We start from the raw sequence: 23,162 nt of genomic DNA, 5'->3' as shown, positions 1-23,162 counted from the left end.
GAGGGAGGGAGGGAAGGGGGAGAGAGAGAAGGGGAGAGGGAGGGAGGTGGGGAGATAGAGAGAGAGAAGGGGAGAGGGAGGGAGGTGGGGAGATAGAGAGAGGGAGGGAAGGGGGAGATAGAGAAGGGGAGAGGGAGGGAAGGGGGGAGAGAGAGATATTTGAAATGTCTTTATTCCTTTGGAACTTCTGTGAGTGTAATGTTTACTGTTAATTATTATTGTTATTTCACTTTTGTTTATTATCTACCTCACTTGCTTTGGCAATGTTTACACATGTTTCCCATGCCAATAAAGCCCTTAAAAGGAAATTGAATTGAGAGACAGAGAGACAAAGAGAGAGAGAGAGAGAGAGAGAGAGAGACAGAGAGAGAGACAGAGAGAGAGAGAGAGACAGAGAGAGAGAGAGAGAGAGAGAGAGAGAGAGAGAGAGAGACAGAGAGACAGAGAGAGAGAGAGAGAGAGACAGAGAGAGACAGAGAGAGAGAGAGAGAGAGACAGAGAGAGAGAGAGAGAGAGAGAGAGAGAGAGACAGAGAGAGACAGAGAGAGAGAGAGAGAGAGAGACAGAGAGAGAGAGAGAGAGAGAGAGAGAGAGAGAGAGAGAGAGAGAGAGAGAGAGAGAGAGAGACAGAGAGAGACAGAGAGAGCGTGTTGGGAGAATGGTATGTTATCTTCAAAATATATTTCAACAGAATGAATCGTGACTGATTGGGGTCAAAATATCAAAAGACTGCGTTAAGCTCAATTTCCCTGTTTCTCTCTCGCCACTTCCTGTTTCTCTCTCGCCCTTCTTCTCTCTCTCTCCCTCTCTCTCTCTCTCTCTCTCTCTTCCTCTCTCTCTCTCTCTCTCTCTTTCTCCCTCTCTCTCTCTCTCTGTCCCTCTCTCTCTGTCTCTCTCTCTCGCTCTCTCTGTCCCTCCCTCTCTCCCTCTCTCTGTCCCTCTCTCTCTCCCTCTCTCTCTCTCTCTCTCTCTCTGTCTCTCTGTCTCTCAGTCTCTCTCTTTCAGTCAGATTACTGGGGTGTTTTTTCACCATGGCCCTAAGGTTATGTTAAAGCTCTAGTGACCCGTTGGAGACTGTCTCTATTCACTGCCGCTTCGTCACGGCAACAGCTTATCGTTCTGTCGCTGACTCATCGCCTGGAGCGATTCTTATTGGTCCGTCATTTTACAGGGCCTGAAGCAGAGGAATAGATTTAGTAAATACTGTTCCTGTGGTCTGAGGTGGGTTCAGTCCTTTACTACTGTTATAGTGGTCTGAGGTGGGTTCAGTCCTTTACTACTGTTATAGTGGTCTGAGGTGGGTTCAGTCCTTTACTACTGTTATAGTGGTCTGAGGTGGGTTCAGTCCTTTACTACTGTTATAGTGGTCTGAGGTGGGTTCAGTCCTTTACTACTGTTATAGTGGTCTGAGGTGGGTTCAGTCCTTTACTACTGTTATAGTGGTCTGAGGTGGGTTCAGTCCTTTACTACTGTTATAATGGTCTGAGGTGGGTTCAGTCCTTTACTACTGTTATAGTGGTCTGAGGTGGGTTCAGTCCTTTACTACTGTTATAGTGGTCTGAGGTGGGTTCAGTCCTTTACTACTGTTATAGTGGTCTGAGGTGGGTTCAGTCCTTTACTACTGTTATAGTGGTCTGAGGTGGGTTCAGTCCTTTACTACTGTTATAGTGGTCTGAGGTGGGTTCAGTCCTTTACTACTGTTATAGTGGTCTGAGTTGGGTTCAGTCCTTTACTACTGTTATAATGGTCTGAGGTGGGTTCAGTCCTTTACTACTGTTATAGTGGTCTGAGGTGGGTTCAGTCCTTTACTACTGTTATAATGGTCTGAGGTGGGTTCAGTCCTTTACTACTGTTATAATGGCCTGAGGTGGGTTCAGTCCTTTACTACTGTTATAGTGGTCTGAGGTGGGTTCAGTCCTATACTACTGTTATAGTGGTCTGAGGTGGGTTCAGTCCTTTACTACTGTTATAGTGGTCTGAGGTGGGTTCAGTCCTTTACTACTGTTATAGTGGTCTGAGGTGGGTTCAGTCCTTTACTGTACTGTGGCCTGAGGTGGGTTCAGTCCTTTACTACTGTTATAGTGGTCTGAGGTGGGTTCAGTCCTTTACTACTGTTATAGTGGTCTGAGGTGGGTTCAGTTCTTTACTACTGTTATAGTGGTCTGAGGTGGGTTCAGTCCTTTACTACTGTTATAGTGGTCTGAGGTGGGTTCAGTCCTTTACTACTGTTATAATGGTCTGAGGTGGGTTCAGTCCTTTACTACTGTTATAGTGGTCTGAGGTGGGTTCAGTCCTTTACTACTGTTATAGTGGTCAGAGGTGGGTTCAGTCCTTTACTACTGTTATAATGGTCTGAGGTGGGTTCAGTCCTTTACTACTGTTATAGTGGTCTGAGGTGGGTTCAGTCCTTTACTACTGTTATAGTGGTCTGAGGTGGGTTCAGTCCTTTACTACTGTTATAATGGTCTGAGGTGGGTTCAGTCCTTTACTACTGTTATAGTGGTCTGAGGTGGGTTCAGTCCTATACTACTGTTATAATGGTCTGAGGTGGGTTCAGTCCTTTACTACTGTTATAGTGGTCTGAGGTGGGTTCAGTCCTTTACTACTGTTATAGTGGTCTGAGGTGGGTTCAGTCCTTTACTACTGTTATAATGGTCTGAGGTGGGTTCAGTCCTTTACTACTGTTATAGTGGTCTGAGGTGGGTTCAGTCCTTTACTACTGTTATAGTGGTCTGAGGTGGGTTCAGTCCTTTACTACTGTTATAGTGGTCTGAGGTGGGTTCAGTCCTTTACTACTGTTATAGTGGTCTGGGGTGGGTTCAGTCCTTTACTACAGTTATAGTGGTCTGAGGTGGGTTCAGTCCTTTACTACTGTTATAATGGTCTGAGGTGGGTTCAGTCCTTTACTACTGTTATAATGGTCTGAGGTGGGTTCAGTCCTTTACTACTGTTATAATGGTCTGAGGTGGGTTCAGTCCTTTACTACTGTTGTAATGGTCTGAGGTGGGTTCAGTCCTTTACTACTGTACTGTGGTTTGAGGTGGGTTCAGTCCTTTACTACTGTTATAGTGGTCTGAGGTGGGTTCAGTCCTTTACTACTGTTATAGTGGTCTGAGGTGGGTTCAGTCCTTTACTACTGTTATAATGGTCTGAGGTGGGTTCAGTCCTTTACTACTGTTATAGTGGTCTGAGGTGGGTTCAGTCCTTTACTACTGTTATAGTGGTCTGAGGTGGGTTCAGTCCTTTACTACTGTTATAATGGTCTGAGGTGGGTTCAGTCCTTTACTACTGTTATAATGGTCTGAGGTGGGTTCAGTCCTTTACTACTGTTATAGTGGTCTGAGGTGGGTTCAGTCCATTACTACTGCTATAGTGGTCTGAGGTGGGTTCAGTCCTTTACCACTGTTATAATGGTCTGAGGTGGGTTCAGTCCTTTACTACTGTTATAGTGGTCTGAGGTGGGTTCAGTCCTTTACTACTGTTATAATGGTCTGAGGTGGGTTCAGTCCTTTACTACTGTACTGTGGCCTGAGGTGGGTTCAGTCCTTTACTACTGTTATAGTGGTCTGAGGTGGGTTCAGTCCTCTACTACTGTTATAGTGGTCTGAGGTGGGTTCAGTCCTTTACTACTGTTATAGTGGTCAGAGGTGGGTTCAGTCCTTTACTACTGTTATAATGGTCTGAGGTGGGTTCAGTCCTTTACTACTGTTATAATGGTCTGAGGTGGGTTCAGTCCTTTACTACTGTTATAGTGGTCTGAGGTGGGTTCAGTCCTTTACTACTGTTATAATGGTCTGAGGTGGGTTCAGTCCTTTACTACTGTTATAGTGGTCTGAGGTGGGTTCAGTCCTTTACTACTGTTATAGTGGTCTGAGGTGGGTTCAGTCCTTTACTACTGTTATAGTGGTCTGAGGTGGGTTCAGTCCTATACTACTGTTATAATGGTCTGAGGTGGGTTCAGTCCTTTACTACTGTTATAGTGGTCTGGGGTGGGTTCAGTCCTTTACTACAGTTATAGTGGTCTGAGGTGGGTTCAGTCCTTTACTACTGTTATAATGGTCTGAGGTGGGTTCAGTCCTTTACTACTGTTATAATGGTCTGAGGTGGGTTCAGTCCTTTACTACTGTTATAATGGTCTGAGGTGGGTTCAGTCCTTTACTACTGTTGTAATGGTCTGAGGTGGGTTCAGTCCTTTACTACTGTACTGTGGTTTGAGGTGGGTTCAGTCCTTTACTACTGTTATAGTGGTCTGAGGTGGGTTCAGTCCTTTACTACTGTTATAGTGGTCTGAGGTGGGTTCAGTCCTTTACTACTGTTATAATGGTCTGAGGTGGGTTCAGTCCTTTACTACTGTTATAATGGTCTGAGGTGGGTTCAGTCCTATACTACTGTTATAGTGGTCTGAGGTGGGTTCAGTCCTTTACTACTGTTATAGTGGTCTGAGGTGGGTTCAGTCCTTTACTACTGTTATAGTGGTCTGAGGTGGGTTCAGTCCTTTACTACTGTTATAGTGGTCTGAGGTGGGTTCAGTCCTTTACTACTGTTATAATGGTCTGAGGTGGGTTCAGTCCTTTACTACTGTTATAGTGGTCTGAGGTGGGTTCAGTCCTTTACTACTGTTATAGTGGTCTGAGGTGGGTTCAGTCCTTTACTACTGTTATAGTGGTCTGAGGTGGGTTCAGTCCTTTACTACTGTTATAGTGGTCTGAGGTGGGTTCAGTCCTTTACTACTGTTATAGTGGTCTGAGGTGGGTTCAGTCCTTTACTACTGTTATAGTGGTCTGAGGTGGGTTCAGTCCTTTACTACTGTTATAGTGGTCTGAGGTGGGTTCAGTCCTTTACTACTGTTATAGTGGTCTGAGGTGGGTTCAGTCCTTTACTACTGTTATAATGGTCTGAGGTGGGTTCAGTCCTTTACTACTGTTATAATGGTCTGAGGTGGGTTCAGTCCTTTACTACTGTTATAGTGGTCTGAGGTGGGTTCAGTCCTTTACTACTGTTATAATGGTCTGAGGTGGGTTCAGTCCTTTACTACTGTTATAATGGTCTGAGGTGGGTTCAGTCCTTTACTACTGTTATAGTGGTCTGAGGTGGGTTCAGTCCTTTACTACTGTTATAGTGGTCTGAGGTGGGTTCAGTCCTTTACTACTGTTATAGTGGTCTGAGGTGGGTTCAGTCCTTTACTACTGTTATAATGGTCTGAGGTGGGTTCAGTCCTTTACTACTGTTATAGTGGTCTGAGGTGGGTTCAGTCCTTTACTACTGTTATAATGGTCTGAGGTGGGTTCAGTCCTTTACTACTGTTATAGTGGTCTGAGGTGGGTTCAGTCCTTTACTACTGTTATAGTGGTCTGAGGTGGGTTCAGTCCTTTACTACTGTTATAGTGGTCTGAGGTGGGTTCAGTCCTTTACTACTGTTATAGTGGTCTGAGGTGGGTTCAGTCCTTTACTACTGTTATAGTGGTCAGAGGTGGGTTCAGTCCTTTACTACTGTTATAGTGGTCAGAGGTGGGTTCAGTCCTTTACTACTGTTATAGTGGTCAGAGGTGGGTTCAGTCCTTTACTACTGTTATAGTGGTCTGAGGTGGGTTCAGTCCTTTACTACTGTTATAATGGTCTGAGGTGGGTTCAGTCCTTTACTACTGTTATAGTGGTCTGAGGTGGGTTCAGTCCTTTACTACTGTTATAGTGGTCTGAGGTGGGTTCAGTCCTTTACTACTGTTATAGTGGTCTGAGGTGGGTTCAGTCCTTTACTACTGTTATAGTGGTCAGAGGTGGGTTCAGTCCTTTACTACTGTTATAGTGGTCTGAGGTGGGTTCAGTCCTTTACTACTGTTATAGTGGTCTGAGGTGGGTTCAGTCCTTTACTACTGTTATAGTGGTCTGAGGTGGGTTCAGTCCTTTACTACTGTTATAGTGGTCTGAGGTGGGTTCAGTCCTTTACTACTGTTATAATGGCCTGAGGTGGGTTCAGTCCTTTACTACTGTTATAGTGGTCTGAGGTGGGTTCAGTCCTTTACTACTGTTATAATGGTCTGAGGTGGGTTCAGTCCTTTACTACTGTTATAGTGGTCTGAGGTGGGTTCAGTCCTTTACTACTGTTATAATGGTCTGAGGTGGGTTCAGACCACTACTGTTATAGTGGTCTGAGGTGGGTTCAGTCCTTTACTACTGTTATAGTGGTCTGAGGTGGGTTCAGTCCTTTACTACTGTTATAGTGGTCTGAGGTGGGTTCAGTCCTTTACTACTGTTATAGTGGTCTGAGGTGGGTTCAGTCCTTTACTACTGTTATAGTGGTCTGAGGTGGGTTCAGTCCTTTACTACTGTTATAGTGGTCTGAGGTGGGTTCAGTCCTTTACTACTGTTATAATGGTCTGAGGTGGGTTCAGTCCTTTACTACTGTTATAGTGGTCTGAGGTGGGTTCAGTCCTTTACTACTGCTATAGTGGTCTGAGGTGGGTTCAGTCCTTTACTACTGTTATAGTGGTCTGAGGTGGGTTCAGTCCTTTACTACTGTTATAGTGGTCTGAGGTGGGTTCAGTCCTTTACTACTGTTATAGTGGTCAGAGGTGGGTTCAGTCCTTTACTACTGTTATAGTGGTCTGAGGTGGGTTAAGTCCTTTACTACTGTTATAGTGGTCTGAGGTGGGTTCAGTCCTTTACTACTGTTATAATGGTCTGAGGTGGGTTCAGTCCTTTACTACTGTTATAGTGGTCTGAGGTGGGTTCAGTCCTTTACTACTGTTATAGTGGTCTGAGGTGGGTTCAGTCCATTACTACTGCTATAGTGGTCTGAGGTGGGTTCAGTCCTTTACTACTGTTATAATGGTCTGAGGTGGGTTCAGTCCTTTACTACTGTTATAGTGGTCTGAGGTGGGTTCAGTCCTTTACTACTGTTATAGTGGTCTGAGGTGGGTTCAGTCCTTTACTACTGTTATAGTGGTCTGAGGTGGGTTCAGTCCTTTACTACTGTTATAGTGGTCTGAGGTGGGTTCAGTCCTTTACTACTGTTATAATGGTCTGAGGTGGGTTCAGTCCTTTACTACTGTTATAATGGTCTGAGGTGGGTTCAGTCCTTTACTACTGTTATAGTGGTCTGAGGTGGGTTCAGTCCTTTACTACTGTTATAGTGGTCTGAGGTGGGTTCAGTCCTTTACTACTGTTATAGTGGTCTGAGGTGGGTTCAGTCCTTTACTACTGTTATAGTGGTCTGAGGTGGGTTCAGTCCTTTACTACTGTTATAATGGTCTGAGGTGGGTTCAGTCCTTTACTACTGTTATAGTGGTCTGAGGTGGGTTCAGTCCTTTACTACTGTTATAATGGTCTGAGGTGGGTTCAGTCCTTTACTACTGTTATAGTGGTCTGAGGTGGGTTCAGTCCTTTACTACTGTTATAGTGGTCTGAGGTGGGTTCAGTCCTTTACTACTGTTATAATGGTCTGAGGTGGGTTCAGTCCTTTACTACTGTACTGTGGTTTGAGGTGGGTTCAGTCCTTTACTACTGTTATAATGGTCTGAGGTGGGTTCAGTCCTTTACTACTGTTATAATGGTCTGAGGTGGGTTCAGTCCTTTACTACTGTTATAATGGTCTGAGGTGTGTTCAGTCCTTTACTACTGTTATAGTGGTCTGAGGTGGGTTCAGTCCTTTACTACTGTTATAGTGGTCTGAGGTGGGTTCAGTCCTTTACTACTGTTATAGTGGTCTGAGGTGGGTTCAGTCCTTTACTACTGTTATAATGGTCTGAGGTGGGTTCAGTCCTTTACTACTGTTATAGTGGTCTGAGGTGGGTTCAGTCCTATACTGTACTGTGGCCTGAGGTGGGTTCAGGAAGAGGACATGACCTTTAGGGTGGGGAATTCACTACTAGTTCCACCGTATAGCTGTCACAGCTCAGGTGACTTCCTGTCGATGACGGAGTACGACTGGTAGTGAGCAGAAAGAAGGAAAGAAAAAAAATCAACACCAATCAAGACTCTCACAGCGTTCCTTCACAGTCACTTCCTGTCTGCTTCCTGGAATAACAGGAAGCATGGAGTTTCATTAATACGGTTTCATTTTCCTGTTTCATTCTGAAATATCTGATCCCTCTCCACTTGCTTGTCGTAGTCCAACAAACAAACAGCACCCTACTCCCTATGTCGTGCACTACTTTACTTTGACCTAGGGGCCCATTTGGGCTTTTCCTGACTCCGTAGGGAATAGGGTGCCATTTGGGATGTATTTCTCTCTAATTTCAGAGTGAGACGCGACCACAGTGCCCCCCCCCCCCCTCCCACACCGCCTGCCTGCTGAGAGGTAGCACGTGCTCTGTGGAAGAGTCGTTTCGACACCAGCAGGTAACAGGAAAACACAGGGACATTCAATCAGGGTAAAGACCCACGGTTCCTAGACTGGTGTAGAGACAGAGAGATACAGTGAGGAGAACAAGTATTTGAAACACTGACGATTTTGCAGGTTTTCCTACTTACAAAGCACGTAGAGGTCTGTAATTTTTTATCGTAGGTACACTTTAACTGTGAGAGACAAAATCTAAAACAAATATATAGAAAATCACATTGTATGATTTTTAAGTAATTAATTAGCATTTTATTGCATGACATAAGTATCTGATCACCTACCAACCAGTAAGAATTCCGGCTCTCACAGACCTGTTAGTTTTTCTTTAAGAATCCCTCCTGTTCTCCACTCATTACCTGTATTAACTGCACCTGTTTGAACTCGTTACCTGTATAAAAGACACCTGTCCACACACTCAATCAAACAACTGTGAAAGGACACCAGAGATAAAATGTGTGTGCGTGTGTGTGTGTGTGTGTGTGTGTGTGTGTATGTGTGCTAGCGTGTGTGTGTGTGCATGTGTGTGCTAGCGTGTGTGTGTGCTAGAGTGTGTGTGTTAGAGTGTGTGTGTGCGTGTGTGTGTGTGTGTGTGTGTGCTAGAGTGTGTGTGTGTGCTAGAGTGTGTGTTTTAGAGTGTGTGTGCTAGAGTGTGTGTTTTAGAGTGTGTGTGCTAGAGTGTGTGTTTTAGAGTGTGTGTGCTAGAGTGTGTGTTTTAGAGTGTGTGTGCTAGAGTGTGTGTTTTAGAGTGTGTGTGCTAGAGTGTGTGTTTTAGAGTGTGTGTGCTAGAGTGTGTTTTAGAGTGTGGGTGCTAGAGTGTGTGTGCTAGAGTGTGGGTGCTAGAGTCTGTGTTTTAGAGTGTGGGTGCTAGAGTGTGTGTTTTAGAGTGTGGGTGCTAGAGTGTGGGTGCTAGAGTGTGTGTTTTAGAGTGTGGGTGCTAGAGTGTGTGTTTTAGAGTGTGTGTTTTAGAGTGTATGTTTTAGAGTGTGGGTGCTAGAAGCCCCCCTGTTCTGCACTCATCACCTGTATTAACTGCACCTGTTTAAACTCGTTACCTGTATAAAAGACGTATATATTATTATATTATATTATTATATATATTATATATTATAACATTAGGCTAATCATACAGTTGCAAGAAGAAGTATGTGAGCCCTTTGGAATTACCTGGATTTCTGCATAATTTGGTCATAAAATTTGATCTGATCTACATCGAAGTCACAACAATAGACAAACACAGTAGGCTTAAAACTAATAACACACGAATGATTGTATTGTTTTCTTGTCTGTATTGAATATAAATCGGGCGGCAGGTAGCCTAGTGGTTAGAGTGTAGAGGCGGCAGGTAGCCTAGTGGTTAGAGTGTAGAGGCGGCAGGTAGCCTAGTGGTTAGAGTGTAGAGGCGGCAGGTAGCCTAGTGGTTAGAGTGTAGAGGCGGCAGGTAGCCTAGTGGTTAGAGTGTAGAGGCGGCAGGTAGCCTAGTGGTTAGAGTGTAGAGGCGGCAGGTAGCCTAGTGGTTAGAGTGTAGAGGCGGCAGGTAGCCTAGTGGTTACATTTACATTTAACATTTAAGTCATTTAGCAGACGCTCTTATCCAGAGCGACTTACAAATTGGTGAATTCACCTTCTGACATCCAGTGGAACAGCCACTTTACAATAGTGCATCTAAATCATTAAGGGGGGGTGGTGAGAAGGATTACTTATCCTATCCTAGGTATTCCTTGAAGAGGTGGGGTTTCAGGTGTCTCCGGAAGGTGGTGATTGACTCCGCTGTCCTGGCGTCGTGAGGGAGTTTGTTCCACCATTGGGGGCCAGAGCAGCGAACAGTTTTGACTGGGCTGAGCGGGAACTGTACTTCCTCAATGGTAGGGGAGGCGAGCAGGCCAGAGGTGGATGAACGCAGTGCCCTTGCTTGGGTGTAGGGCCTGATCAGAGCCTGGAGGTACTGCGGTGCCGTTCCCCTCACAGCTCCGTAGGCAAGCACCATGGTCTTGTAGCGGATGCGAGCTTCAACTGGAAGCCAGTGGAGAGAGCGGAGGAGCGGGGTGACGTGAGAGAACTTAGGAAGGTTGAACACCAGACGGGCTGCGGCGTTCTGGATGAGTTGTAGGGGTTTAATGGCACAGGCAGGGAGCCCAGCCAACAGCGAGTTGCAGTAATCCAGACGGGAGATGACAAGTGCCTGGATTAGGACCTGCGCCGCTTCCTGTGTGAGGCAGGGTCGTACTCTGCGGATGTTGTAGAGCATGAACCTACAGGAACGGGCCACCGCCATGATGTTGGTTGAGAACGACAGGGTGTTGTCCAGGATCACGCCAAGGTTCTTAGCGCTCTGGGAGGAGGACACAATGGAGTTGTCAACCTTGATGGCGAGATCATGGAACGGGCAGTCCTTCCCCGGGAGGAAGAGCAGCTCCGTCTTGCCGAGGTTCAGCTTGAGGTGGTGATCCGTCATCCACACTGATATGTCTGCCAGACATGCAGAGATGCGATTCGCCACCTGGTCATCAGAAGGGGAAAGGAGAAGATTAATTGTGTGTCGTCTGCATAGCAATGATAGGAGAGACCATGTGAGGTTATGACAGAGCCAAGTGACTTGGTGTATAGCGAGAATAGGAGAGGGCCTAGAACAGAGCCCTGGGGGACACCAGTGGTGAGAGCGCGTGGCGAGGAGACAGATTCTCGCCACGCCACCTGGTAGGAGCGACCTGTCAGGTAGGACGCAATCCAAGCGTGGGCCGCGCCGGAGATGCCCAACTCGGAGAGGGTGGAGAGGAGGATCTGATGGTTCACAGTATCGAAGGCAGCCGATAGGTCTAGAAGGATGAGAGCAGAGGAGAGAGAGTTAGCTTTAGCAGTGCGGAGCGCCTCCGTGATGCAGAGAAGAGCAGTCTCAGTTGAATGACTAGTCTTGAAACCTGACTGATTTGGATCAAGAAGGTCATTCTGAGAGAGATAGCGGGAGAGCTGGCCAAGGACGGCACGTTCAAGAGTTTTGGAGAGAAAAGAAAGAAGGGATACTGGTCTGTAGTTGTTGACATCGGAGGGATCGAGTGTAGGTTTTTTCAGAAGGGGTGCAACTCTCGCTCTCTTGAAGACGGAAGGGACGTAGCCAGCGGTCAGGGATGAGTTGATGAGCGAGGTGAGGTAAGGGAGAAGGTCCCCGGAAATGGTCTGGAGAAGAGAGGAGGGGATAGGGTCGAGCGGGCAGGTTGTTGGGCGGCCGGCCGTCACAAGAAGCGAGATTTCATCTGGAGAGAGAGGGGAGAAAGAGGTCAGAGCACAGGGTAGGGCAGTGTGAGCAGAACCAGCGGTGTCGTTTGACTTAGCAAACGAGGATCGGATGTCGTCGACCTTCTTTTCAAAATGGTTGACGAAGTCATCTGCAGAGAGGGAGGAGGGGGGAGGGGGAGGAGGATTCAGGAGGGAGGAGAAGGTGGCAAAGAGCTTCCTAGGGTTAGAGGCAGATGCTTGGAATTTAGAGTGGTAGAAAGTGGCTTTAGCAGCAGAGACAGAGGAGGAAAATGTAGAGAGGAGGGAGTGAAAGGATGCCAGGTCCGCAGGGAGGCGAGTTTTCCTCCATTTCCGCTCGGCTGCCCGGAGCTCTGTTCTGTGAGCTCACAATGAGTCATCGAGCCACGGAGCGGGAGGGAGGACCGAGCCGGCCTGGAGGATAGGGGACATAGAGAGTCAAAGGATGCAGAAAGGGAAGAGAGGAGGGTTGAGGAGGCAGAATCAGGAGAAAGGTTGGAGAAGGTATGAGCAGAGGGAAGAGATGATAGGATGGAAGAGGAAAGAGTAGCGGGGGAGAGAGAGCGAAGGTTGGGACGGCGCGATACCATCCGAGTAGGGGCAGTGTGGGAAGTGTTGGATGAGAGCGAGAGGGAAAAGGATACAAGGTAGTGGTCGGAGACTTGGAGGGGAGTTGCAGTGAGGTTAGTGGAAGAACAGCATCTAGTAAAGATGAGGTCGAGCGTATTGCCTGCCTTGTGAGTAGGGGGAAGGTGAGAGGGTGAGGTCAAGAGAGGAGAGGAGTGGAAAGAAGGAGGCAGAGAGGAATGAGTCAAAGGTAGACGTGGGGAGGTTAAAGTCGCCCAGGACTGTGAGAGGTGAGCCGTCCTCAGGAAAGGAGCTTATCAAGGCATCGAGCTCATTGATGAACTCTCCGAGGGAACCTGGAGGGCGATAAATGATAAGGATGTTAAGCTTGAAAGGGCTGGTAACTGTGACAGCATGGAATTCAAAGGAGGCGATAGATAGATGGGTAAGGGGAGAGAGAGAGAATGACCACTTGGGAGAGATGAGGATCCCGGTGCCACCACCCCGCTGACCAGAAGCTCTCGGGGTGTGCGAGAACACGTGGGCGGACGAAGAGAGAGCAGTGGGAGTAGCAGTGTTATCTGTGGTGATCCATGTTTCCGTCAGTGCCAGGAAGTCGAGGGACTGGAGGGAGGCATAGGCTGAGATGAACTCTGCCTTGTTGGCCGCAGATCGGCAGTTCCAGAGGCTACCGGAGACCAGGAACTCCACGTGGGTCGTGCGCGCTGGGACCACCAGATTAGGGTGGCCGCGGCCACGCGTGTGGAGCGTTTGTATGGTCTGTGCAGAGAGGAGAGAACAGGGATAGATAGACACATAGTTAACAGGGTACAGAAGAGGCTACGCTAATGCAAAGGAGATTGGAATGACAAGTGGACTACACGTCTCGAATGTTCAGAAAGTTAAGCTTACGTAGCAAGAATCTTATTGACTAAAATGATTGAAATGATACAGTACTGCTGGAGTAGGCTAGCTGGTAGTGGCTGCGATGTTGACACTACACTAATCAAGTCGTTCCGTCGAGTGTAATAGTTTCTACAGTGCTGCTATTCGGGGGCTAGCTGGCTAGCTAGCAGGTTAATTGCGTTACGTTACTTTAAAAGAACGACAATAGCTGGCTAGCTAACCTAGAAAATCGCTCTAGGCTACACAATTGTCTTAGATACAAAGACGGCTATGTAGCTAGCTAGCTACGATCAAACAAAACAAACCGTTGTACTGTAATAGTTACTACAGTGCTGCTATTCGGGGCTAGCTGGCTAGCTACGTTAAAAGAACGACAATAGCTGGCCAGCTAACCTAGAAAATCGCTCTAGGCTACACAATTGTCTTAGATACAAAGACGGCTATGTAGCTAGCTAGCTACGATCAAACAAAACAAACCGTTGTACTGTAATAGTTACTACAGTGCTGCTATTCGGGGGCTAGCTGGCTAGCTACGTTAGAAGAACGACAATAGCTGGCCAGCTAACCTAGAAAATCGCTCTAGACTACACAATTGTCTTAGATACAAAGACGGCTATGTAGCTGGCTAGTTACGATCAAACAAATCAAACCGTTGTACTGTAATGAAGTGAAATGAAAATGTGATACTACCTGTGGAGCGACGCGGAATGTTGACCGGGTAGTTGGAGTTCAATTCGGTAGAGGTTGGCTAGCTGTTAGAGTGTAGAGGCGGCAGGTAGCCTAGTGGTTAGAGTGTAGAGGCGGCAGGTAGCCTAGTGGTTAGAGTGTAGAGGCGGCAGGTAACCTAGTGATTAGAGTGTAGAGGAGGCTGGTAGCCTAGTGGTTAGAGTGTAGAGGCGGCAGGTAGCCTAGTGGTTAGAGTGTAGAGGCGGCAGGTAACCTAGTGGTTAGAGTGTAGAGGAGGCTGGTAGCCTAGTGGTTAGAGTGTAGAGGTGGCAGGTAGCCTAGTGGTTAGAGTGTAGAGGCGGCAGGTAGCCTAGTGGTTAGAGTGTAGAGGCGGCAGGTAGCCTAGTGGTTAGAGTGTAGAGGCGGCAGGTAGCCTAGTGGTTAGAGTGTTGGACTAGTAACCAAAAGGTTACAAGATTGAATCCCGAGCCGACAAGGTAAACATCTGTTGCTCTGCCCCTGAACAAGGCAGTTTAACCCACTGTTCCTCGGTAGGCCGTCATTGTAAATAAGAATTTGTTCTCAACTGACTTGCCTGGTTAAATAAAGGTTAAATAAAGGTCAAATAAAAGGAATATAAGTTGGAAAAAGTATGTGAACCCCCTAGTCTAATGACTTCTCCAAAAGCTAATTGGAGTCAGGAGTCAGCTAACCTGGAGTCCAACCAATGAGACGAGATTGGAGATGTTGGTTAAGGCCGCCTTGCTCTATAAAAACACTCTCACAACATTTGAGTTTGCTATTCACAAGAAGCATTGCCTGATGAGAACCAATGCCTCGAACAAAAGAGATCTCAGAATATCTCAGATTAAGTTAACTTGCATAAAGCTGTAAAGGGTTACAAAAGTATCTCTAAAAGCCTTGATGTTCATCAGTCCACGGTGAGACAAACTGTCTATAAATGGAGAAAGTTCAGCACCGTCTCCCTAGGAGCGGCCGTCCTGCAAAGATGACAAGAATGGTGTTCATGGGAGGACACCACGGACGGAGCCACTGCTGTCCAAAAAATACATTGCTGCATGTTTGAAGATCACAAAAGAGCACCTGGATGTTCCACAGCGCTACTGGCTGAATATTCTGTGGACAGATGAAACTACAGTTGAGCTGTTTGTAAGGAACACAACAGTATGTGTGGAGGGAAAAAAGGCACAGTACACCAACATCAAAACCTCATCCCAACTGTAAAGTCTGGTGGAGGGAGCATCATGGTTTGGGTCTGCTTTGCTGCCTCAGGGCCTGGACAGCTTGCTATCATCGACGGTAAAAATGAATTCTCATGTTTATCAAGACAATTTTGCAGGAGAATGTGAGACTAACTGTCCGCCAATTGAAGCTCAACAGATGTTGGATGATGCAACAGGACAACGACCCAAAACACAGAAGTAAATCAACAACAGAACGGCTTCAACAGAAGAAAATACGCCTTCTGGAGTGGCCCAGTCAGAGTCATGACCTCAACCTGAGTGGCCCAGTCAGAGTCCTGACCTCAACCTGAGTGGCCCAGTCAGAGTCCTGACCTCAACCTGAGTGGCCCGGTCAGAGTCCTGACCTCAACCTGAGTGGCCCAGTCAGAGTCCTGGCCTCAACCTGAGTGGCCCAGTCAGAGTCCTGACCTCAACCTGAGTGGCCCAGTCAGAGTCCTGACCTCAACCTGAGTGGCCCTGTCAGAGTCCTGACCTCAACCTGAGTGGCCCAGTCAGAGTCCTGACCTCAACCTGAGTGGCCCAGTCAGAGTCCTGACCTCAACCTGAGTGGCCCAGTCAGAGTATTGACCTCAACCCGAGTGGCCCAGTCAGAGTCCTGACCTCAACCTGAGTGGCCCAGTCAGAGTCCTGACCTCAACCTGATTGGCCCAGTCAGAGTCCTGACCTCAACCTGAGTGGCCCAGTCAGAGTCCTGACCTCAACCTGAGTGGCCCAGTCAGAGTCCTGACCTCAACCTGAGTGGCCCAGTCAGAGTATTGACCTCAACCCGAGTGGCCCAGTCAGAGTCCTGACCTCAACCCGAGTGGCCCAGTCAGAGTCCTGACCTCAACCTGATTGGCCCAGTCAGAGTCCTGACCTCAACCTGAGTGGCCCAGTCAGAGTCCTGACCTCAACCCGAGTGGCCCGGTCAGAGTCCTCACCTCAACCCGAGTGGCCCAGTCAGAGTCCTGACCTCAACCTGAGTGGCCCAGTCAGAGTCCTGACCTCAACCTGAGTGGCCCAGTCAGAGTCCTGACCTCAACCTGAGTGGCCCAGTCAGAGTCCTGACCTCAACCTGAGTGGCCCAGTCAGAGTCCTGACCTCAACCTGAGTGGCCCAGTCAGAGTCCTGACCTCAACCTGAGTGGCCCAGTCAGAGTCCTGACCTCAACCTGATTGGCCCAGTCAGAGTCCTGACCTCAACCTGAGTGGCCCAGTCAGAGTCCTGACCTCAACCTGAGTGGCCCAGTCAGAGTCCTGACCTCAACCTGAGTGGCCCAGTCAGAGTCCTGACCTCAACCTGAGTGGCCCAGTCAGAGTCCTGACCTCAACCTGAGTGGCCCAGTCAGAGTCCCGACCTCAACCTGAGTGGCCCAGTCAGAGTCCTGACCTCAACCCGAGTGGCCCAGTCAGAGTCCTGACCTCAACCCGAGTGGCCCAGTCAGAGTCCTGACCTCAACCTGAGTGGCCCAGTCAGAGTCCTGACCTCAACCCGAGTGGCCCAGTCAGAGTCCTGACCTCAACCTGAGTGGCCCAGTCAGAGTCCTGACCTCAACCTGAGTGGCCCAGTCAGAGTCCTGACCTCAACCTGAGTGGCCCAGTCAGAGTCCTGACCTCAACCTGAGTGGCCCAGTCAGAGTCCTGACCTCAACCTGAGTGGCCCAGTCAGAGTCCTGACCTCAACCCGAGTGGCCCAGTCAGAGTCCTGACCTCAACACGAGTGGCCCAGTCAGAGTCCTGACCTCAACCTGAGTGGCCCAGTCAGAGTCCTGACCTCAACCTGAGTGGCCCAGTCAGAGTCCTGACCTCAACCTGAGTGGCCCAGTCAGAGTCCTGACCTCAACCTGAGTGGCCCAGTCAGAGTCCTGACCTCAACCTGAGTGGCCCAGTCAGAGTATTGACCTCAACCTGAGTGGCCCAGTCAGAGTCCTGACCTCAAACCGATTGAGATGCTGTGGCATGACCTCAAGAGATAGGTTCACACTAGACATCCCAAGAATATTGTTGAACAGTTTTGTAAAGAGGAATGGTCCAAAATTACTCCTGACCGTTGTGCAGGTCTGAACCTCAACTACAGAAAACATTTTGGTTGAGGTTATTGCTGCCAAAGGAGGGTCAACCAGTTATTAAATCCAAGGGTTAAATTTTTTTCCCACCATGCACTGTGGTTCCACGGCGTGTTCCATAAAGACATGATAACTTATTGTCTGTGTGTTATTAGTTTTTAGTTTAAGCAGACTGTTAGTCGGTCGTTGTGACCGAGATGAAGATCAGATCAAATTTTTGACCATTTTATGCAGAAATCCAGGTATTTCCAAAGGGTTCACATACTGTTTCTTGCCACTGTAAGTCTGTGTTGGTGTCTCTCTCTGTCTCTCTCTGTCTCTCTCTCTCTCTGTCTCTCTCTGTCTCTCTCTCTCTCTCTCTCTGTCTCTCTCTCTCTCTCTCTCCATTCTGAATGTCTCTCTCTCTGTTCTGAATGGGTCTCTCTCGCTCTCTGCTCTGAATGTCTCTCTCTCTGTTCTGAATGTGTCTCTCTCTCTCTCTGTTCTGAATGGGTCTATCTCTGTCTCTCTCTCTCTCTCTCTCTCTCTCTCTCTCTGTCTCTCTCTCTCCGTTCTGAATGTCTCTCTCTCTGTTCTGAATGTCTCTCTCTCTCTCTCTGCTCTTAATGTCTCTCTCTCTCACCACACACACACACCAGTACCACTGGTTCCACACCAGTAGCAGACCAGAGGCATGTAATGACATTTTAGTCATGTTGTCTGAGAGGAATCAATAGTCTGGTGGATTGATGTTTTCCATTTGGGGGAGCCTTGCATTTACCTCGTGCTGTTGGTGGTCTGCCCTTTGTTCCTGTCTGTCCATGTGAGACAATGGATTTACCACGGTTGACTTGGACAGTAGGCCTCTTAAACCCTATTAGGAGAGGAGGAGGAGGAGGAGTAACAGAGAGAAAAATTGAGATTGACCTGGACAGTAGGCCTTTTACTGCTATCACCAGAAGGAGGAGAGAGACGGACAGAGAGAGAGAGAGAAAGAGTAGGTCTTTAAACTGCTATCACCAGAAGGAGGAGAGAGACGGACAGAGAGAGAGAGAAAGAGTAGGCCTTTAAACTGCTATCACCAGAAGGAGGAGAGAGACGGACAGAGAGAGAGAGAAAGAGTAGGCCTTTAAACTGCTATCACCAGAAGGAGGAGAGAGACGGACAGAGAGAGAGAGAGAGAGAGTAGGTCTTTAAACTGCTATCACCAGAAGGAGGAGAGAGAAGGACAGAGAGAAAGAGTAGGCCTTTAAACTGCTATCACCAGAAGGAGGAGAGAGACGGACAGAGAGAGAGAGAGAAAGAGTAGGTCTTTAAACTGCTATCACCAGAAGGAGGAGAGAGACGGACAGAGAGAGAGAGAGAGAGAGTAGGTCTTTAAACTGCTATCACCAGAAGGAGGAGAGAGAAGGACAGAGAGAGAGAGAAAGAGTAGGTCTTTAAACTGCTATCACCAGAAGGAGGAGAGAGACGGACAGAGAGAGAGAGAAAGAGTAGGTCTTTAAACTGCTATCACCAGAAGGAGGAGAGAGACGGACAGAGAGAGAGAGAGAGAAAGAGTAGGCCTTTAAACTGCTATCACCAGAAGGAGGAGAGAGACGGACAGAGAGAGAGAGAGAGAGAGTAGGTCTTTAAACTGCTATCACCAGAAGGAGGAGAGAGACGGACAGAGAGAGAGAGAAAGAGTAGGTCTTTAAACTGCTATCACCAGAAGGAGGAGAGAGACGGACAGAGAGAGAGAGAGAAAGAGTAGGCCTTTAAACTGCTATCACCAGAAGGAGGAGAGAGACGGACAGAGAGAGAGAGAAAGAGTAGGTCTTTAAACTGCTATCACCAGAAGGAGGAGAGAGACGGACAGAGAGAGAGAGAGAAAGAGTAGGTCTTTAAACTGCTATCACCAGAAGGAGGAGAGAGACGGACAGAGAGAGAGAGAGAAAGAGTAGGTCTTTAAACTGCTATCACCAGAAGGAGGAGAGAGACGGACAGAGAGAGAGAAAGAAAGAGTAGGCCTTTAAACTGCTATCACCAGAAGGAGGAGAGAGACGGACAGAGAGAGAGAGAGAAAGAGTAGGTCTTTAAACTGCTATCACCAGAAGGAGGAGAGAGACGGACAGAGAGAGAGAGAAAGAGTAGGCCTTTAAACTGCTATCACCAGAAGGAGGAGAGAGACGGACAGAGAGAGAGAAAGAGTAGGTCTTTTAACAGCTGTCAACAGAGGAAACGGAAGAGAGGAGGAGGAAGAGAAGCAGGACGGAGAGAACAGGCCTTTTAACTTCTGTCAGGAGAAAACCAAGAAGAGGAGGAGAGAGACGGACAGAGAGAAAGAGATGGAAGGAGCTTCGAGGAAGAGGAGAAGGAGAGAGAAACATAGAGAGAGAGAGAAACAAGATTGAAAGAGCATTGAGGAGGAACATGCAACTTGCCCAAATTAAGGTTAGATGTTAATAAGGAAGGATGAGGCTCGATAGAAAATCAGTTTTTCTATCTAATATTTGGCTTTTTCCATTTTAAGACCAAACGCTGCATCTTTTACCTAACTCTAGCTGGGGTGGTTGCCAGGGCATTGCTAGGGTGTTGCTAGGGCGCTGCTCTTCTTCATGGAGTAGAGACATCATGTCTTATGGACATCAAAGGTTGCTCCTCAGGGGACAGTTGGCAGCTGTCTTTATCCCCCATGATTCTCTGCTGTCCTGCAGCGATAATACCCACCCGAATCCTCGCTCCTCGCATCCTATCTCCTCGCCTCCTTCTCAACCGTATTGGAGGAGAAGGTTCAAGGTTCCTCCCCTTGGATATTCTTCCCCCATGTGTTTTGAGCAGAAGGCAAGTAGATAGGACACAAGGAGAGAGGACGTGAGGCATTGAGGAAAGCTCTAGTTCCAGTAGCAGCCGTCATATTGTGTTGCATCTCCATCTGTATCCAGTGATGTTGAGCAGAACACGCCTGGTAACAATATGAGTGGTGAATATCACCCCCTACTACCCCCCTACCTGGTAACAATATGAGTGGTGAATATCACCCCCTACTACCCCCCTACCTGGTAACAATATGAGTGGTGAATATCACCCCCTACTACCCCCCTACCTGGTAACAATATGAGTGGTGAATATCACCCCCTACTACCCTCCTACCTGGTAACAATATGAGTGGTGAATATCACCCCCTACTACCCTCCTACCTGGTAACAATATGAGTGGTGAATATCACCCCCTACTACCCCCCTACCTGGTAACAATATGAGTGGTGAAAATCACCCCCTACTACCCTCCTACCTGGTAACAATATGAGTGGTGAATATCACCCCCTACCTGGTAACAATGTGAGTGGTGAAAATCCCTCCCTCCCTCCCTCCCTCCCTCCCTCCCTCCCTCCCTCCCTCCCTCCCTCCCTCCCTCCCTCCCTCCCTCCCCTCCCTGGTTGGGTGTAACAGGGTGGGAATATGAGCATGCCTGTTTCCTCCTTCACCTTCTAACTCAGTTCAAGGTCTTGGCTGTTCCGCTGTAACACAACGACCATGTCATCGATTAGAATATTACACCCAGAATACCACAAGGTAGAAGAAGACGTGGGGGAGGGGGGGGGGGGAGTCTTCAGGCGGTGCCCCTAAAGGCTCCCTATTCCCTACGTAGTGCACTACTGTTGATAAGGGCCCTATGGCACCCTATTCCCTATGTAGTGCACTACTGTTGACCAGGGCCCTATGGCACCCTATTCCCTATGTAGTGCACTACTGTTGACCAGGGCCCTATGGCACCCTATTCACTATGTAGTGCACTACTGTTGTCCAGGGCCCTATGGCACCCTATTCCCTATGTAGTGCACTACTGTTGACCAGGGCCCCATAGGGATGTAGAGAGAGTCTCACAGTGCTCAGTCTGACTCAGTGAATCTGCTAGATTCAGGTACAACATCCATGTGATTGGCTGTGTCTTGTATGTGTTATAACCAGGAGGAACAAGGCTACAGGACAGTGTTAGGTCATATAACCAAGAGGGACGAGGCTACAGGACAGTGTTAGGTCATATAACCAGGAGGACGAGGCTACAGGACAGTGTTAGGTCATATAACCAGGAGGAACGAGGCTACAGGACAGTGTTAGGTCATATAACCAGGAGGAGATGGCTACAGGACAGTGTTAGGTCATAAAACCAGGAGGAACGAGGCTACAGGACAGTGTTAGGTCATATAACCAGGAGGAACGAGGCTACAGGACAGTGTTAGGTCATATAACCAGGAGGAACGAGGCTACAGGACAGTGTTAGGTCATATAACCAGGAGGAACGAGGCTACAGGACAGTGTTAGGTCATATAACCAGGAGGAACGAGGCTACAGGACAGTGTTAGGTCATATAACCAGGAGGAACGAGGCTACAGGACAGTGTTAGGTCATATAACCAGGAGGAACGAGGCTACAGGACAGTGTTAGGTCATATAACCAGGAGGAGGTGGCTACAGGACAGTGTTAGGTTATATAACCAGGAGGACGAGGCTACAGGACTGTGTTAGGTCATAAAACCAGGAGGAACAAGGCTACAGGACAGTGTTAGGTCATATAACCAGGAGGAACGAGGCTACAGGACTGTGTTAGGTCATAAAACCAGGGGGTTGAGGCTACAGGACAGTGTTAGGTCATATAACCAGGAGGAACGAGGCTACAGGACTGTGTTAGGTCATATAACCAGGAGGACGAGGCTACAGGACAGTGTTAGGTTATATAACCATGAGGAACGAGGCTACAGGACATGTGTCTCTCTGCTATAGAAGGCCAGGGGCCTGTCTGCTATAGAAGGCCATCTGTCTGTCTGCTATAGAAGGCCATCTGTCTGTCTGCTATAGAAGGCCATGTATCTGTCTGCTATAGAAGGCCATGTGTCTGTCTGCTATAGAAGGCCATGTATCTATCTGCTATAGAAGGCCATGTGTCTGTCTGCTATAGAAGGCCATGTATCTATCTGCTATAGAAGGCCATGTGTCTGTCTGCTATAGAAGGCCATGTATCTGTCTGCTATAGAAGGCCATGTGCCTGTCTGCTATATAAGGCAATGTATCTGTCTGCTATAGAAGGCCATGTGTCTGTCTGCTTTAGAAGGCTGTGTATCTGTCTGCTATAGAAGGCCATGTGTCTGTCTGCTATAGAAGGCCATGTGTCTGTCTGCTATAGAAGGCCATGTGTCTGTCTGCTATAGAAGGCTGTGTATCTGTCTGCTATAGAAGGCCATGTGTCTGTCTGCTATAGAAGGCCATGTGTCTGTCTGCTATAGAATGCCATGTGTCTGTCTGCTATAGAAGGCCATGTGTCTGTCTGCTATAGAAGGCTGTGTATCTGTCTGCTATAGAAGGCCATCTGTCTGTCTGCTATAGAAGGCCATGTGTCTGTCTGCTATAGAAGGCTGTGTATCTGCCTGCTATAGAAGGCCATGTGTCTGTCTGCTATAGAAGGCCATGTGCCTGTCTGCTATAGAATGCCATGTGTCTGTCTTCTATAGAAGGCCATGAGCCTGTCTGCTATAGAAGGCCATGTGTCTGTCTGCTATAGAATGCCATGTGTCTGTCTGCTATAGAAGGCCAGGTGCCTGTCTGCTATAGAAGGCCCTGTGTCTGTCTGCTATAGAAGGCTGTGTATCTGTCTGCTATAGAAGGCCATGAGCCTGTCTGCTATAGAAGGCCATGTGTCTGTCTGCTATAGAATGCCATGTGTCTGTCTGCTATAGAAGGCCAGGTGCCTGTCTGCTATAGAAGGCCATGTATCTGTCTGCTATAGAAGGCCTGATGCCTGTCTGCTATAGAAGGCCATGTGTCTGTCTGCTATAGAAGGCTGTGTATCTGTCTGCTCTAGAAGGCCATCTGTCTGTCTGCTATAGAAGGCCATGAGCCTGTCTGCTATAGAAGGCCATGTGCCTGTCTGCTATAGAAGGCTGTGTATCTGTCTGCTATAGAAGGCCATGTGTCTGTCTGCTATAGAAGGCCATGTGTCTGTCTGCTATAGAAGGCCATGTGTCTGTCTGCTATAGAAGGCTGTGTATCTGTCTGCTATAGAAGGCCATGTGTCTGTCTGCTATAGAAGGCCATGTGTCTGTCTGCTATAGAATGCCATGTGTCTGTCTGCTATAGAAGGCCATGTGTCTGTCTGCTATAGAAGGCTGTGTA

Source organism: Oncorhynchus masou, unplaced genomic scaffold, assembly GCF_036934945.1.
Source record: "Oncorhynchus masou masou isolate Uvic2021 unplaced genomic scaffold, UVic_Omas_1.1 unplaced_scaffold_736, whole genome shotgun sequence".
Classification (NCBI taxonomy): domain Eukaryota; kingdom Metazoa; phylum Chordata; class Actinopteri; order Salmoniformes; family Salmonidae; genus Oncorhynchus; species Oncorhynchus masou.
The sequence above is the reverse complement of the archived record's forward strand: the minus strand, read 5'-3'. Positions refer to the sequence as shown.